At 45.9% G+C, this 16277-nt stretch overlaps 1 protein-coding gene across 1 annotated transcript in view; it reads right to left on the minus strand.

The window, feature by feature from the left end:
* The window catches only part of septin12 (septin 12), a 109629-nt gene that overhangs the window by 46412 nt on the left and 46940 nt on the right, over positions 1–16277 (minus strand). The gene's annotated exons all lie outside the window — the stretch shown is intronic.

The following is a 16277-nucleotide window of genomic DNA, read 5'->3' on the forward strand; positions in this document are numbered from 1 at the left end:
GTGTGTGTGTGTGTGTGTGTGTGTGTGTGTGTGTGTAAGCTGATGATGCATTTCCTGGCATGAGGGGCAAACTGTTTCCTGGTTATATCTTCTGCTGACTATATCAGTCAAAAAGAGAATGCTGTTAGATGACAATAACATTACATTACAGCATACTTTGTGGGCCCTGTTTCCACGCAGAAGCTGTAAATGAAAAGGAGTGGGCAAAAGTTTCTTCTCCACCAACTTCTGAGAAATATATCTGGGACCTCAGTGACTAAATGCTGCATTATGTTCACATGCTAGTCCTTAACTTTGTCTGTCTGCTGAACATCTAGTGTACACTGGGTTTATCAGAGCTTTTTCACTGAAAACAGCTGTTTTGCTTCCTGCTGCAGCTTTTAATTTTATTGATATTATTTTCTTTAATGCTAAAAAACTGTTGTCTCTTTGCTGGAGGTTCTCCATGGTATAAAGCCTTTTGTGAATCCAGAAGGGGCTGTGTGAAGTCTGACAGATTGAGTTGTTGTGAAGAGTACGGGTCTTAGTCTAAACTTGACTTGTCTCATTTCAACTACTAAAGCCTCATTTTAAACTCAGCTAAAGAGGATGGTGAATTTTGTCCTCCATCTGTTACATTAGAACAATGTTAGGAAGAGATTTCTTAATGGCCAGTATGGTAAGAGCATGGGCATTTAATGTATTGCTTTAAGACACAAACCTAACCTTTAAATCAAGGTTAAGCTTATTTTCTATCAGTGAAAGTAAGTGAAAAAAAAATGTTATCTTGATTAAATATTCCTTGTTGTGTAAACATCTGTGTTAGTTTGGTTGATTTAGATTTCATAATTGATTTAACTCTGTCAGGTAAGTTGTCTGACCTTGACTGGATGACTTTGCTAACTGAACACTAAGAGGTAACAACATTCCTACATCACCCACATTATACGATTCTTGGACACTTCACATTCCTGCCCCACTTCTTCACCCCACTACAAACTTCCCTTGAATGATCAATTGACTTTTCCAAAATCCACTGAATATTCTGTGTGAAAATACAGATACCCAGACATTAACATATAACATTGCTGGGATCTGGTAGGAGCAGGCTTGGTTATTAGCAGATATTAATCATAGTTCTTGATAACAATAACTGTATTAATATCAATAAAATTACCAATAACCAACCTTTGCTACAGCCTCACAAAAGGACTGTCACTTAAAAATGCCAAGGTCTAAAATACCATTGTACATTTATCAGGTGAAGATTGAAAGGTTCAATCAGAGCACTGACCCTCACAACCGGCTGTTACCACAACACATATGCACAAATAATGACAGATAACTGCTCAATAGTGTTTAACAATAGTGTTTATTTAACTTCAGCAACACTAATCTGGATATATATCAGATAGGGCCACATAGCAGGTGGAGAGGCTTAGCCGAGGCTGTGACGCAGCCCTGCCCGAGTCTGTCTTGTGACCATGGACCACCACTTACTGTAGGTCCAGGATGACTGATGGTTAGGTGGGAGCGAGCAGGAGGAGGGCTGTGGGCAAGTGGAGGGGTCGCACAGAACTGTCTCCTGGATGGCTGTACAGAGAAAGGATTGCTTTTGAGCAATCCGTTTGGACTGCTCAAAAGCCACATGCATGAAGCTGGCCAAAAGAGAGTCTTCTGGGTCATCAGAGACTCCTCCAATATCCAATATCTTTTTTGTTTGCTTTCTTGAGTAGTATATCATCATCTCAGGGCATAGTTGTTTGGTTAGCTTTGTAACCAAGCTAATGACAAGCTTAAGCAAGCAGTAGCATAATCTAATAGGAAAGGAAATGCCCAAGGCATTGGATTTGTTGAAAATTTCCCAGGGTCATACATATTATTTTGTTCTGCAGAACAAGGTTCCAAACCAAAGTTAGAAGTGGAGTCTTTACTTTGAGAACTAAAGACATTCACGCAGATCATTTAAGATTCGTGGAAAGGAACAGCCTATTTTGAAAATACTATTATGTCAAAGCATCTCTCATATATTCATGTCCAAAGCCGGCTCCTTCTTGTTGGAGTCCATTGGAGCACAAAGATAATTTTCCAACATTGCCAACGGGCTCAGAGGTTCTGGTGGGCTGGTCTGGGTACTGCCGGAATCTGGCGATGACTCAAGGATGTGGTGAGTGGGAACCCAAGATCTCTCCTCTTTCCTCCTCCTCTCTCTCCTCTAGCCCATAACCCTGGGTCTAGAGAGGGGAACCAGATCAATCCCCAGCTAGCGAGCAAGCTCCTCACCTCAAATCCTCACAGTTTGATCACCTTTGGTGTGAGTCAGTGAAAAATGGTCACTGTGTGATTGTGAATTGTGTGATTGTGTAGCCCTTGTCTTCAATGATGTGCACTTCTATTATACATGGTCGAGGTGGGGCTAATTTTAACTACTTTAAAAAGAGCTGTATTGAATCTAAGAGAGACTTGTCTAGCATCAGCAATGAAAACTTCCATGGCCACCCCAAAAGGTACCATACTGAGGCCTTCACCCAAAGCCTTACTTCAGCTCCCGAGTTGAACCGAGCTGAGTTGTGGCTCCAAAATAATGCCAATCCAGAGTTGTACAACACAATCATGCCTTACATTACTGTAAAACTATGTTTTGGCATCAGATAAGCCTTCTAATTCATTGATCTGTTACTCAAACTGGACTTCATTTCATTGTTGCACGGATACTCAAACATGCCACACAGACCCATCCCTTTGCAGATGCTTTTATCCAAAGCGAAGTACATATGAATTCACACACTGAAGGCACAGACATCAGGGCAATTTTTTGGGGGTTCAGTATCTGGCATGTGGACTGCTGAGGGATCATACCACCAACCTCCTGATCGGTGAATGACCGCTCTACCCTCTGAGCCACAGCCGCCCACTTTTAAAAGAACACTTCTTTTTTTTTTTGTTTTTAAATACTGCTCTTAGATATCACAATTTTTACAATATTTTTGTAATATCTGGCTATCTTTTGAAAACATAATACGTGTAGTGATATTTTATATCACCGGTAAGATGTCTGATAAAGGAGAGGCAGCATGTCCTTAAAGTGATTTCTTCTGTTGTTAAATTGCTATTCAATAACATTCAACTTTATATATAGCAAGGTAAATTATGAAACTAGAATTATGGATTAGAACTGTTATTCTTATATTATGTAGCTGGAGAGCCTGTGGGATACGATGAAGCACCCAGCTTTAAGAGCTGCTGTTCTACAGGACAATGGTGAATTTCAAAAGGATTCATTGCTTCCCCCCAGTGGTGAAAAAGCACACCTGCACAATCCCTCCCCACACATACACAAATAGAGAAACGTCAGAGATTGTAGCTGAGATACACTGCAATGAATGAAAGGTGAGTGAGAGTGTAGCATTTATCTAAACTTTGTGTAAAATATCTGGGAAGTAAAACTGAACTGATGATCTAATGCATCGACAATGAAAACATCAACAGATAAGAATCTTCTCTTTGAGGAAATTGCTGGTTGAACATATTCAACCATAAGCTGATGTCAGTCAGTCAACATGTTGGCCCAATGAAACATATCTTGACATAAAGATAATGAAAATAAACTGAGGAACCGAATGAGCCTGAAAAGAGACTTTTTATATGTGAAATCTGAACTTCAAACTATCATTCACAAAGACACTGCCTATGCACTACATAGGTTATGGAGGATAATCATAAGGTAGAAAGAAGGATGGGTCAAAAATGTGAGCCAAATAGTAGGAATGTCACAATGTAAAGAATCTCACAATAAAAATATGGTCCAATGCCGTTGTGGAGCTATGATGCTATCTAGCACTATTAAGCACCCAACAAGAAAATGATGGATGAAAAAGAGATCGAGGATGTTCCATTGACTTTTATAGAGTGCATGTGGGGCAGCATTTTTGTTGTCCCATCTCAAGAACGGACATGCTGGACCCAAGGTATACAGTTCCTTGAAGGCTACACTTTAGTCGCACAGTGATAGCAGCTCTGTACCAACAGACAAAAGCTAAGTGACACAGAGCCTTAAAGAAGCAGAGTGCATCTGAATAACCACAAATGGATGGACTTCATGAGCTTGTCAGAGCTATATTACAGTCACAGCTCAAGTTATGACCAGCAAATGGGAAATGAAAAGTTTTGTCCGACGGATGCAGCCTCTTTTCAAATCATACAGTGCATTCAACATAGCAGAGGTATTGCTTTTTTGGAGTGGGAGCTTGACATGAAGAATAACAACAAGCATCACAGTATTTCTGTCATTACAGACAATGCACAAAATATGGATGTATCAATGAGATAGGCCAGACTGTCCCCACACTTAAAGTGGTTTGCACAGACTTTAAATCTCGCTTCACAAGCGGGTTTGAATATATGACAAGTGAGACATGTAGCAAAGGTTTTTCACCGCAGTTCAACTACCACAGCTATACTGACCACAGGAGACTGTTAAACCTGTCAGTATAAACTGATCATGGATGTGGTAACTTGATGGAATAGCTCTTTGTTTTATAAAAGGACTGCTATTGACTGCTGCGTTGTGTTTGTTTTGAAATTGTACATTGTTCAGTCATTCATTGCCAAAGACACTTTATGAAAGAAGGAAAGCAGAAGCACTTTGGGCTCTATTTTCGACTCCGCCGCCGACGCGGCACAGGCTGCGCCGCCGGCGCAGTGGTATTTTCAAGCGGCGCAGGCAGGCGCACGGCGCATTTGGTATTTTGGTAGACCGAGGCATACAGAGGTGCACCAGGATGGGCGTTGCGGCGCAGTAGGGGGGAGGTGTCGGCATAATGAGCGGCGTAAAAGTGCGCTGAAAACTCGCCAGCTCAGACCTGGTCAACTCTGTGCGCCGGTGGCGCAAGTGGATTTTCGTAAACCGGCAGAGTCTTGTGCTCACGTCACCAACACCTCACAGTCAGGTTTCCATAGTGTCTGGCATTTCACTGCGATCAATTATTAGCAACAGCCGCAATTCAATGCAACTATCTGAGTCAGCACATACAGTCAGAACTAAATTTGTATATTTTGATCCGTGTCTCATCTGACCACATCGAAAGCGCGTTCGGCACGCGTAATGGTCACTCAACCTGACTGAATGTACACAGGTGAAACAGGGATGTCTGGTGATCTGTGACTCAAATTGCCTGGTGACAAACATATATGCCACTTTCCCCGGGTCAACACATGACTTGTTCATCCAGCAAATTCTAGCATCCCTACAGCCTTTCAGGGGGACACCCCTCTGGATGGGTGGCTGCTAGGTGATAATGGCTGTCCACTAAAAAAGTGATGACGCCATATATCACAACGTCAATAAGATGGCAGCGTGGTTTTAACGGTGTTTTCAGCAGTGCTCAGTCAGTCATCGAACGCACACTGCGATCAATAATTAGCAACAGCGACGATTCAATGCAGCTATCTGAGTCAGCACATACAGTCAGACCTAAATTTATATATTTTGATCAGTATCTCATCTGACGACATCGCAAGCGCGTTTTGGCATGCGTAATGGTCACTCCCTGACCGAATGTACACAGGTGAAACAGGGATGCAAACTAATCGGTTAATGTCGCTGTGCCAACCAGAAACAGCTATGGCATCCTACAGAGCATATATACAGCATCTATCTCAGAGCACTCGAGAGACAGAGAGAGACAGACACATGAAAAAACCCACGTCATTTCATTCCAAATACAAATGTTATCATTGTAATGCTTAACGTTATCTACAAAGATGTACATCATTGCTTTGAGGAGGATGATGAGGAGGAGGATTTACCATCTAAGGACCTAATACTTAGACATCAGAATCAGAATCAGAAATCCTTTATTTATCCCCAAGGGGAAATTGTTTTTGGTGCAGTGCTCCTTACAAGAATAGAATTAGAAAAAAATTAAAAAAGAAAGAAAATAGAGAGAACTATATACATAAAAAGCAAATATAAAAACAAAAAAATATATATATAAACAAAATATACCACAAAATATAGAACATCATATAAAACAATATATATATACTGAGAAAAAATAAACAGTATATACAAACGGGTGTGCAAAGTAATACGAACGGATGTCAGGAGACATGAGTGACATCAGTCTCCTGGAAACTTGCCATGCGCCTCGCCAGCGGTGTTCTTAAAGGTGAGGCGAGGAGCTGCTGTGATTGGTGAAGATTTGACTCGGCTGTGCCAAACCCACTCCACGCCTTCTCCCCTCCCTCTTTCCGAGTTGCGCCGCTGGGTGGAACTGAAATGAGAAGCAGGTGGAGATGCGCCGGCGGCGCAGCTCACGAAAATACCAAAGTCTGTGCCGCCACGCCCCATCGGCGCAGCGGACCTGCGCCAGCGGCAGAGTCGAAAATAGAGCCCTTTAAGTTAAAAACTAATTTTATATGAATAAAAAGTGTTGTGCATACTAATCTATTGATAAAAGGCATGTTTTCAAGTTTTTTTTTTCTTTTTTTAAATATGAAAATAAATACAGAATCATAGACTTTTTAATCGAGGTATTATCGTACTGTGAGTTTTGATATAGTTACATCACTATCAAATAGTATAGAATAGTTTGTGAATCTTCTGAAATAGAAGGTTATGAATTTAAATCTAATTTATATACAGATGACATTTTATTAGCATTATGCACACCTACGGAGTCTATACTAACTGTACTAAGGCTTATGACTATATTCATTTCTGGATACAAAGTAAAGGAAATGTTTATTCTAGCTTATTCACTAATCATCACAGTGTCACACCAAGTCATTTAAACTTCAGGGATATCAATCTGTCCTTTCAGGAAGCTGATTGTGACTCAGTTAGACCTGCTTTGGAATGTGAAAGTGACAACAGGTGCAATGGAGAAGCAAAAGCAAAAAAAAAACAAAAAGGGAATGGTTTTGTATGTGGTGGACACAGACAATTGCTCTTTCCTGATCCTTTCTGACTGATTCTACTCTAGTTTTGAGTTCTGTTATAGTCCTTGTCACTACTGGTAGCATGGGGTGGTACCTGCAGCCCAGTCAGGTTGCACAGATAGTCCAACTCCTCCAGGGTGGCACATCCATACATGGTTTGCTGTGTCTCCCAACACAGCCTCAAGTGCATGAAAGAGATACCAGGAGGCCAGGGCCGTAGAGGGGCATCAACCCAGCAGCAGGACCACTATCTAGCTCCTTTGTGCAAGGAGGAAAAGGAGGAGCACTGCCAGAGCCGTACAAAATTACTTCCAGCAGGCTACTGGTGTGCATGTTTCTGACCGAACTGTCAGAAACAGACAACATGAGGGTGGCATGAGGGTCTGACATCCTGTAGTGGGACCTGTGCTCACAGCCCAGCACCATGCAGCTCAATTGGCAGTGACCAGAGAAGAACACCAGAATTGGCAGGTACGCCACTAGTGCCCCGTTCTCTTCACAGATGACAGCAGGTTCACTCTAAGCACATGTGACAGGCGAGACAAGAGTCTGGAGACGCTGTGGTGAACGTTATGCCGCCTGTAACATCATCCCAGTTGGGGGTGGGTCAGTGATGGTCTGGGGAGGCATATACTTGGAGGGTCGCACAGACCTCCATGTTATAGCCAATGGTACCCTGACCCTGCTGTTTGGTACCAAGATTAAATCTTTAGACCGATTGTCAGACTTTAAGCTGGTGCAGTGGGCCTTGGGTTCCTCCTAGTGCAGAACAATGCCCAGCCTCATGTGGCCAGAGTGTTCAGGCAGGTTCTGGATGACAAAGATATTGATGTCATTTACTGGCCTTCACATTTCCCTGACCTAAATGCAATCGAGCACCATCCGCTAACTCTTCGGAAGCATGCCCAGACATTGTCCGGAGTACAGGCACACAGGGGCCATACACACTACTGAGTCACATTATGAGTTGCCGTGATGAAACTCATGCAAGTTGGATCAGCCTGTGATTTCAATATTTCACTTTGATTTTCGGTGTGATTTTGAATCCTGCCCTCAGTGGGTTGATGATTTTGGTTTCCATTGACTGTTGTTAATTAATTTTGTTCTCAACAAATTATACAAATTGTACAACAGTAAAGATTTTCAACTTGAATAATTTGTTCATCATGATCCAATGTGTGATTTAAGTATTCCTTTAACTTTTTTTGAGCAGTGTATAATAGCTATATCCAATAGTTAATTTAACAGCAAAGTATATTTGGCTTCTTTTTGGCAGAACTCAATAATCATATTATTTATTTGCTAAATTAGTCCATAAAAGGATCAAAATTACAGGATTCTCTCTCACATCTTGCCAACTTTGGCATAATCCTTAATTTTCACGAAGAGGCAATCCATTAGTCAATGGCAGGAGGGGTGATTGTTTCATATAATTATCTACTGTAACACTGTAACCTAAATGATGCCTCCAACTTGCTTTACAAACAATATACTTCATAATCCGATAAGCTTTAAGGGGTGCGACTGCCAACATGGAAGGGCATTGAGGATAAATAACAGGATGTTGTTACCAGGAAAGGACTAGTCTCTAAAATATATAAACTTGTGAGCCTCTCTATGGCTCAGAGTAACTCAACTCTGAGTAACTCAGAGTAACTGGGAGAAAGACATAGGGGTCTCAAAGAATATGAAATTCTTCATTAATATCAAAATGTGTCTGATACAGAATCATTCAAATTACAATCTTGCATAGGGTGTATATCACCCCAGTAAAATGAAATAAAATGAAAGCTCTGCTCTCAGATAAATGCTGGCATGGCTATGGAAAAAGAAAGCAAAAAAGAAGCACCCTAATACACTGTCTGTGGAAATGCCCTGCTCAGAGTTTCCTATGAAGAAGAAGAAGAAGAAGAAGAAGAAGAAGAAGACACGTACTTTATTAATCACTTCACATCACATGTTAGTTGCACACTACACGCCATGCTTTTCCATGAAATTCTTTATCTCCACATTTATCCCATCCTCGGTCTGTCGATCCTCCGCGGCAGACCAGGAGCGGTGGGCTGCAGTGCCCAGGGACCAGTACTCCATTATCACCATTGGTCAGGTGGTGACATAATAATAATAATAATAATAATAATAATAATAATAATAATAATAATAATAATAATAATAATAATAATAAATTTTATTTAGAAGCGCCTTTCAAAACACTCAAGGACAAAAGCGAAATACACAGAATAAATAAGAGAACAGTAATTAAAAACACATCAAGTTAAGAACAGGCTAAATGGAGAACTGAAATTGAAGAGAGAAGGCAGTCTGGAACAGATGAGTTTTGAGTCTGGATTTGAAGATGGGGACAGAATCAATGTTTCTGATGTCAGGTGGCAGTGAATTCCAAAGTTGGGGAGCAGAGCGACTGGAAGCTCTGCTCCCCATGGTGCTGAGACGGGCAGAGGGCACAGAGAGGTGGAGAGAGGAAGAAGATCTGAGGGAGCGAGAGGGGGTGGCTATGGAGATCAGATAGATATGGGGGGGCGAGGTTGTGGATAGCCAGCAGGATTTTGAAAGTGATTCGAAATTTGACCAGGAGCCAATGAAGCTGCTGCAGGATGGGGGTAATATGGTGCGAGGAGGGAGTTCTGGTAATAATGCGGGCTGCAGAGTTTTGAACCAGTTGAGGTTTATGGAGGGACTTGTGAGGGACACCGAAAAGGAGTGAATTACAGTAGTCAAGGCGGGAGGTGACAAGGCTGTGAACCAGGATGGCAGTGGTGTGAGGGGTGAGAGAGGGGCGGAGATGATTGATGTTACGTAGATGGAAATAGGCAGACCGGGTAATGCTATTGATGTGAGAGTGGAAAGATAGTGAGCTGTCGAGGGTGACACCCAGACTATTAACCTGAGGGGAGGGGGACACTGTGGAGCTGTCAAGGTTGAGGAAGAAACTGTCGGTTTTGGATAGGGTTGATTTAGTGCCGATGAGAACAAGTTCGGTCTTGTTACTGTGGTCTTGCATGTTTTTAGTGGTAGTTATTAAGGGGGGTTATTAAGGAGGAAACCCCGTGTTCACTTGGGGTTTCCTCCTCTGTCGATCCTCCGTGGCAGACCAGGAGCGGTGGGCTGCAGCGCCCGGGGACCAGTACTCCACCATTGGTCAGGTGGTGACATGTGGTCTTTTTAGTGGGGGTTATTAAGGCGGTTATTAAGGAGGAAACCCTGGGTGAACACAGGGAGAACATGCAAACTCCACACAGAAAGGCCCCCCTTTTTCTTCGACCACCAGCGCCCACAGTGGGATTCAAACTGGGGACCTTCTAGCTGTGAGAAGACAGTGTTACCACTTGTGCCACCATGCTACCCAACCCTACTATGGTCACTGGTGACAAATGCTCTCACAGAGATACTCCAGGTTAATACTTATAAATATCTGTTAATGTGTACTAGAAAACAAAATTGATGTTATCTGTAAGAAAAATGAGATTTGTAACACTGGGTTGTCATGCTGCAAAATGGAAAAGCCTTTTTTGCATTGAAAGATAATCTGTTTCATCTTGAGCAGTTGGTTGGAAGAATTTATAGAATTAAATAGGGATGGAGAGAGTTGCTGTAATATGAAGGCACCTTGATCAGGGCCTACAGGGATTGTGTGTTGCAGTAAGGACATGTTTGAACTGTCTGCTGTCATAGAGAGGAGGGATTCTTTAATTATGGAGGTGATGATGCACATTTTCAGTCTGTCTCTCCAGGAAGCCATTCTTCATGTTGGGTTAAGCATGCATTAAGTGGGTGTGAATCTTGGATTGTCAATTTCACAAAGTTGAAGAAATTGTTGGACACAACCCCCCAAATGGTCAACCATAAGCACTTCTGATGAAGTACACTTACACCTTACCTTAAATACATACAATCAGCACGGCTGTTGTGATTGTAAAGCAAAAATCCTGCACAGCAAGAATAAGTGCTTATTCTTTGTTGACAGAAGAACTGTGTAAATAAGCACAAAAGCATTAACAGCTGAGTTGTGAGGGTCAGGGAGTTGGTGTGGCTTTGGAGGAAAGCACATACACTGCAAACAAATAGAAACACCCAGGGCTCTGCTGATACAGAGGATTATGTACACATGCTGCTGCACCTGTTACGATCCTGGCTTCTTGTCTCTCCCTGTGTGTCTCCTCTCCCTTATCCCTGTGTGTGTGTCTGTCTGTCTACCCCTGGATCCGTGGCTGGGCAGCCCCTCACCTGCTGCCAGCTCCTCCCACTGCTACTCACCTGCAGTCACTCTCCCTCATCAGGGAGAGTATTTAAGACGTGGACTTCCAGCTCCTCGTCGCCGGATTATTCCATTGAGCTCCTCGTCTTTGTTGGTAGTATGGTTCGTAAGTACATGTCTTTAGTCTCTCTCTCTAAATCAGAATTACGTTTTGTTTGTTGTCCACATTTTCTCCAGTCTCTAAGTGAGCTGTGTTTTCCTTTGTTTCAGTGCCTGCCTGCCGCTTCCACGCGTGCCTCGTGTCATACCCGCTTCGTCGGTGCTCCTTTTGTTTTCCACTCCTTTTGAGTGCGTCTTTTGTTTGGTATTGTCCGCTCATTGAGCGTGTTTTCTGTTTCCCTTTTTATTAATAAATTTGTTTTGTTTTCACACAACCTCTGTATTCGGGTCTGCATCTCTGGGTCCTATTACTTAGGCTATACAGCCCCTTAACAGAATAATCCGGCCAGTATGGACCCAGCAGATCCCGTACGGAAAGCAGTGACCATGCAAGGCACTCTGCTGGGCCAGCATGAGCAGCTGCTACAGGCGTTGTGTGAATCCTCTCAGCATATGGCGGCACAGGTTGCCGATCTGTCTCGCCATATGTCCAGCCTATCTAGCTTCCTTTCCTCTCCGTCGCAGTCTACTGCTAGGCCGTCTGAACCTGCTCTTCCCGACTCTTTGGCTGTTAACCCCGAACCGTTCGACGGTGCCCGGGAGAAGTGCAGAGGGTTTCTGTTACAATGCGACATTGTTTTCCGCCAGCGTCCCCGGGCTTTTCCGTCCGATCGCGCTCGTGTTCACTACGCGTTCGGGTTGCTACGGGGCAAGGCGTTAACCTGGGCGGAGGCACTGAACTCCTCCGTGGACATTAGCTCTCTAGCGTACTCTGATTTTGAGAGGAGGCTGAGACTGGTCTTCGACCATCCCGACCACGCGGGTAATGCCTCCAGCCGGTTGCTTCGGCTTACCCAGGGCTCCCAAGCCGCTGCCGATTACGCCGTAGATTTCCTCACCATAGCTGCCGATTCTGGGTGGAATGACACTGCGCTACAGGGTGTGTTCCTTAATGGTCTCTCCGAGTGCTTGCAGGAGGAGCTCGCCACCCAGGAGAAACCCGCAGATCTTCATGCACTCATCGACAGAGCAGTCCAGGGTTGCCGCGGGTGAGTGTGTGTATTGTGGACGAACTGGTCATTTCCTCACTGCTTGTCCCAGTCGGCCAAAAGACAGGGCTCGTCAGTAGATTTGGGGGTACTGACGAGCCCAATCACCAAGAACTCTGAACTCCCCAAGGCTCGCAAACTCCAAGCCCAAGCCTCTCTGGGGGTGGGGGAGGAGACTTTCTCTTGTCTGGCACTTATAGACTCTGGTGCTGAGGAGAACCTTTTGGACGAACACTTGGCAGCTGACCTGGGCTACGTCCTGGAGGAGCTGGAGGAGCCCATCAAGGCCTACGCCCTCAATGGAAAGATCATGGCCCAGGTAACCCACCGTACTGCACCCATCCGACTCACCATTTCCGGTAATCACCAGGAGGAAATTTCACTCTTTGTTGTCCGTTCTCCACACTCACCTCTCGTTCTTGGGCACCCCTGGCTTCAGAAACACAATCCGCAGATCGATTGGAGCCAGGGAAAAATTTTGGGCTGGAGTGTTTTTTGCCATGCTAATTGTCTCCGTTCAGCCATTCCTCCCACAGGGGGAGACAAAGGAGCCCCTACCATACCTCCTGAGCCTCTGGATCTCTCTCTGGTTCCGGCGGTCTACCACCACCTCGGAGAGGTATTCAGTAAGGAGAAGGCGCTATCTCTCCCGCCTCACCGTCCCTACGACTGTGCCATTGACCTCCTTCCTGGTGCCCCTCTCCCCTCCAGCAGACTTTTCAATGTTTCACGCCATGAGAGGGAGGCCATGGAGAAATACATTCAGGAGTCACTAGCAGCCGGGATAATTAGACCTTCCACTTCCCCACTTGGGGCAGGATTTTTTTTTGTCTCCAAGAAAGACAAGTCCCTCCGTCCCTGCATTGACTATAGGGGATTGAACGAGATCACTGTTCGCAACAAGTATCCCTTACCTCTCATTAACTCCGCATTTGACTCTCTCCAACAGGCCTCGGTCTTTACCAAGCTGGACCTGCGCTTATCATCTGGTACGGATTAGGGAGGGGGACGAATGGAAGACCGCGTTAAACACACCTCTGGGACATTTTGAGTATCTGGTCATGCCATTCGGTCTCACTAACGCTCCTGCCGTATTCCAGGCTCTTATTAATGATGTGCTCCGCGACTTCCTTAATCGGTTCGTTTTCGTCTACCTTGACGACATTCTGATTTTTTCCCAGTCTCCAGAGGAACACGAGTCACACGTCCAGCAGGTCCTATCCCGGCTATTGGAGAACCGCTTGTTCGTTAAGGCGGAGAAGTGTGAGTTCAGTACTAACACTGTTTCTTTCCTCGGCTTCGTTATCCAGGAGGGCAACCTGAAGGCGGATCCCGAAAAAATCAGGGCCGTCACCGAATGGCCAGTCCCGGAGACCCGGAAGGAGTTACAGCGCTTCCTTGGCTTCGCTAACTTTTACCGTAGGTTTGTCCGGGACTATAGTAAAATAGCCGTACCCTTGACTAAGTTAACTTCTTCCAAAGTGAAGTTTTACTGGTCAGTGGAGGCTGACAAGGCATTCCGGAGACTTAAGACACTCTTCACTTCCACCCCAGTTTTGATCCAACCTGACCCCTCCAGACCATTCGTGGTCGAGGTTGATGCTTCCGACACTGGGGTGGGGGCTGTACTTTCTCAGTATGCCCAGTCTGACGATCGTCTGCACCCATGTGCTTTCTTCTCATGTCGCCTATCTCCTGCAGAACGCAATTATGATGTCGGCAACCGGGAGCTTCTAGCGGTCAAGCTAGCCCTGGAGGAGTGGAGACACTGGTTAGAGGGGGCAGAACAACCATTCGTGGTCTGGACTGACCACAAAAACCTCGCATATATCAAGTCTGCTAAGCGTCTTAACTCCCGTCAGGCCCGTTGGGCACTGTTCTTTAGCCGGTTTAACTTCACTCTCACTTACAGACCCGGCTCCTGCAACACTAAACCAGACGCTCTTTCCAGACAGTTTTCGCCCCCCGAGGACTCCAGGGAGCCTGTAAGCATTCTTCCCCAGGAACGCATCATTGCTGCCCTCTCCTGGGAAATCGAAGGGGTGGTCAGGGATGCACAGCGCCAGAATCCCGACCCAGGTAATGGCCCTCCCAATAAACTGTTTGTCCCTGACTCTGTCCGCTCCCAGGTGCTTCAGTGGACTCATGCTCATCGCCTCTCCTGCCATCCTGGTGCCAACCGCACTATCTCCCTGCTGCGTCGGCATTTTTGGTGGCCATCTTTGGAGGCTGACGCTCGGGAGTTTGTTGCAGCCTGTTCCACCTGTGCCCGCGGCAAGGCGTCTCACAAGGCACCGGCTGGCCTTCTCCGTCCTCTTCCCGTTCCTGGCAGACCATGGTCTCACATTGCCGTGGACTTCGTCACCGGGCTGCCTCCCTCCCGAGGTAACACCACCATTCTCACTATTGTTGACCGCTTCTCCAAGGCTACTCACTTCGTCGCTCTCCCTAAGCTTCCTTCCGCCCTAGAGACTGCCAACCTGCTGGTCAGCAATGTTTCTCGCCTTCACGGCATCCCCTTGGACATCGTTTCTGACCGGGGCCCCCAGTTTTCCTCTCAGGTGTGGAAGGCATTCGCCAAGGCTCTGGGGGCCACGGTCAGCCTGACTTCCAGTTTCCACCCGGAATCCAACGGCCAGACCGAGAGAGCCAACCAGGACCTGGAAACAGCTCTGAGATGCATCTGTGCCAAGAATCCTACGGACTGGAGCTCTCTTCTCCCCTGGGTGGAGTACGCCCGCAACTCGCTCACCTCCTCAGCCAGCGAGTTTTCTCCTTTTGAGGTCTCCCTGGGCTATCAGCCACCTCTGTTTTCCACACAGGAGTCTGAGATTGCTGTTCCCTCCATCGCTGAGCACCTCAGGAGGGTTAAGGAGATTTGGCAGGCTGCCACCAGAGCTCTTGAGCGCAACCAGGAGGTCAAACAACATGCCGCAGACCGCCACAGGACCCCTGCTCCTGATTATAAGCCAGGTCAGTCTGTTTGGCTGTCCACGAGAAACATCCCATTAAAAACTGAATCACGGAAGATGTCCCCCAGGTTCATCGGTCCGTTTCCCATCACCAAGGTTATCAACCCTCAAGCCGTCACCCTGAAGCTCCCCGACTCCATGAGGATTCATCCCACCTTCCATGTCTCTCAGCTTAAGCCGGTCTCCTCTAGCCCTTTGTGCCCTCCAGCCGAGCCCCCTCCTCCCCCCCAACTCATCGACGGGGATCCTGTCTTCTCTGTCCGCCGCCTGCTGGACGTAAGACGTCGTGGCAGGGGTTTCCAGTACCTGGTCGACTGGGAGGGTTACGGTCCGGAGGAACGCTCCTGGGTACCCCGGTCTTTCATCCTAGACCAATCCCTCATCGATGACTTCCATCGGACACACCCAGATCGTCCTGCTAGGCCGCCAAGAGGCGACCTTTGAGGGGGGGGTACTGTTACGATCCTGGCTTCTTGTCTCTCCCTGTGTGTCTCCTCTCCCTTATCCCTGTGTGTGTGTCTGTCTGTCTACCCCTGGATCCGTGGCTGGGCAGCCCCTCACCTGCTGCCAGCTCCTCCCACTGCTACTCACCTGCAGTCACTCTCCCTCATCAGGGAGAGTATTTAAGACGTGGACTTCCAGCTCCTCGTCGCCGGATTATTCCATTGAGCTCCTCGTCTTTGTTGGTAGTATGGTTCGTAAGTACATGTCTTTAGTCTCTCTCTCTAAATCAGAATTACGTTTTGTTTGTTGTCCACATTTTCTCCAGTCTCTAAGTGAGCTGTGTTTTCCTTTGTTTCAGTGCCTGCCTGCCGCTTCCACGTGTGCCTCGTGTCATACCCGCTTCGTCGGTGCTCCTTTTGTTTTCCACTCCTTTTGAGTGCGTCTTTTGTTTGGTATTGTCCGCTCGTTGAGCGTGTTTTCTGTTTCCCTTTTTATTAATAAATTTGTTTTGTTTTC

This window comes from Chaetodon trifascialis, chromosome 15 (genome assembly GCF_039877785.1).
Source record: "Chaetodon trifascialis isolate fChaTrf1 chromosome 15, fChaTrf1.hap1, whole genome shotgun sequence".
In the NCBI taxonomy this organism is placed as follows: domain Eukaryota; kingdom Metazoa; phylum Chordata; class Actinopteri; order Chaetodontiformes; family Chaetodontidae; genus Chaetodon; species Chaetodon trifascialis.